Genomic DNA, 3,105 nt, shown 5'->3' with positions numbered 1-3,105 from the left:
ACAGATCAAAATCTTGGCATTTTTCTTTTAGAAAGCTTCTGTTATTATTATTAGTCATAGGAAATTAAAATTTATGATATAAATTCCAGGATCAAGCAAAATAGCCTATTAAATTCCCAGACAATAAATTAAGATATAAGTTGTATTATCCAGGAGGAAAAATTAGGTATAGCTAGTATCAAAACAAGCACACTCACCAGAATTTAAATGAGTGCAATTGTTGAGACACTTTGCCAAAGGCTTCTGCAAGAGAGTATGCAAATAGGTGAATGAATTTGCTATCTAGTTCTGATTTTGGTGATGATGAACCAACTAGTGCTTTTTGAAATTTATTTATTTTTTTGCATCAGGGATTAAACTCAGAAGCACTCAACCACTAACCCACACATCCCCAACCCTTTTTATGTTTTTTTTTTTTTTTGGGTGCTGGGGATGGAACCCAGGTCTTGTGCTTACAAGGCAAGCACTCTACCGACTGAGCTATCTCCCCAGCCCCTTTATGTCTTATTTTAAGACAGGGTCTCACTAAGTTGCTTAGGACCTCACTAAGTTGCTGAGGCTGGCTTAAATTTGCAATCCTCCTGCCTCATACTCCAGAGGTACTGGAATTATAGGTGTGTTCCACCACGCCTGGCTCATGTGTTATTTTCAACTATAGAACAGAATGATAAATATTAAGAGAATAGAAAAACAAAGTTCTGTATTTATACACAAGGAGCTAATTACAGACGTAAGATTTTTACCGAGGATGGGACCCAGAAGTGCTTAACCACTGAGCCACATCCTCAGCCCTTTGTTTTTTATTTTGAGACGGGTCTTGCTAAATTATTTAGGGTCTTGCTTAATTGCTGAGGCTGGCTTTGAACTTGCGATCCTCCTGCCTCAGCCGCTCATGCTGCTGGGATTACAGGTGTTACCGTGTTGCCTGGCGGGACTGTACTTTCTGAAGAGGAAGAGTTCATGCCTTTCTCTTATTAGTCCATAATCTTCTGAAAGTTTGGCATTAATGTTGCCTTGCGTGATGTTGATCACCAACTATGAGTTCATACATAGCATTCACAAGGTGCTAAGCCCTGCTCTGTACTGGGTCCTTTTCATGCATAATTACTCCTCACAGTGTAGAAATGATCTCATTTTATATTTAGATGAGGCTCTCGAGGCTCAGGGATATGGCAGTCTCTGCCCGAGGACATACCCTTGGTAAACGGCAGACTCACGACTCCAACTCATAATCTCACCACTGTCCGCTGCTGCCCACCTCTCCTTGGCCCTGTTTTGCTCCCTTAGTTATTGCTTACCCTCCTCGTCCTGCACGAGGGAAGGCCTTCCTCAGGTGATGCATTCTTCCCAGTTTTTCAAAGTGTGAAATCTGCCAAAGTCTTCTTTTCTTTGCAAAATTTCAGAAGAAATGAAGTAATGATTTTGTCCCTCTTTTCCTTTACACAAAAATACACTAATCTTGTATGGAGAGCTCCATATCTTGTTGCTTGGCTCTTTGGTGATCCCTAGTAGGATCAATAGTGTTGTTTCCTATTGATACATGCCAGCTTTACTCACCAACAATGACAGGTGCTAAGCACCATTGGTGACAGTCACTGGGATACAAAGATGTTCAAGGCTAGAGCTTGCAGTCTTATAGAGGAAGCAGGATGTGCGCAGGGTGAAATGCATGCCACTGATTAAGGAGACTGAGACTTCTCAGGTGGAAATCATGTTTGTTTAAGGTCAGGCCTGTGCCACAGAAACCACAGGCCAGGTTGGCTTGCGGCCTCCTACGAAGTTTCTGTGGTATGAGCTGAAATTCTTATTAGGTTCCACAATATGGCAATTGTTCTGTGTGTGTGTGTGTGTGTGTGTGTGTGTGTGTGTAAGAGGATTGCAGAGGAAAGAAAGGGGGAATTAGGAAGAGAGGTGTAGGGAACATTAGGGTCAAACTGATCACCAGGAAATGAGGAATTGACCACAACTTTATAGTTCATGCATTTGGATGCAGGAGAGACTACCAATGCCAACCTTTGTCCCATTCATCAGATCCTAAAGGCTGTGCCCCTAAACAAGGTTGGGCCTAGTTCTGTTTAACCACCCACACAAGCCTAGTGTACTAGTCAGTGTAGGCCAACCCCATAACAAACAACCCTAAAACCTCAGTGGTTTAACCCAGTGAAAATGTACTTTTTATTTCACAGTCTAGAGAAGGGTATGGGATTAAAGGAGTCAGTGCTCCTTGGGGTCATTTGAGGATATAAGCCCTATTTTTTAAAATTTTATTTTATTTTTATATTATTATTTGATTCATTGTACACAAATGGGGTATAACTTTTCATTTCTCTGGTTGTACATGATGTAGAGTCACACCATTCATGTAATCTTACCTGTACATAGGGTAATGATGTTTGTCTCATTCCATTATCTTTCCTTCCCCCGCCCCCTCCGTGCCCTGCATTTCACTCTACACAATCCAACATTCCTCCATTCTTCTCCATTCTCCCCTTACCCCCGCCATCCTACCCCCTGTTATGTATTATCATCCACTTATCAGAGAAAACATTCAACCTTTGGTTTTTTGGGATTGGTTTATTTCACTTAGCATGATATTCTCCAACTCCATCCATTTACCTGCAAATACCATAATTTTATTCTTCTTTATGGCTGAGTAATTTTCATTGTGTATATATACCAGTTTCTTTATCCATTCATCTATTGAAGGGCACCTACATTGGTTCTATCACTGTAGTATGCTGATTTTAAGTCCTTTGGGTATAGGTCAAGGAATGGGATAGCTGGGTCAAATGGTGAGTCCATTCCAGGTTTTCTAAGGAATCTCCACACTGCTTTCCAGAGTGGCTGCACCAATTTGCAACCCCACCAGCAATGTATGAGTGTGCCTTTTCCCCACATCCTTGCCAACACCTATTGTTGCTTATATTCTTGATAATAGACATTCTAATTGGGGTGAGATGGAATCTTAGGGTAGTTTTGATTTGCATTTGTTATTACTAGAGATGTTGAACATTTTTTCATTTATCTGTTGGTCACTTGTCTATCTTCTGTGAAGTGTCTGCTCAGTTCCTTAGTCCATTTATTGATTGGGTTATTTGTATTTTT

The sequence above is a fragment of the Sciurus carolinensis genome, chromosome 8, assembly GCF_902686445.1.
Source record: "Sciurus carolinensis chromosome 8, mSciCar1.2, whole genome shotgun sequence".
NCBI classification, from domain to species: domain Eukaryota; kingdom Metazoa; phylum Chordata; class Mammalia; order Rodentia; family Sciuridae; genus Sciurus; species Sciurus carolinensis.
Note: the sequence above shows the minus strand (reverse complement) of the source record.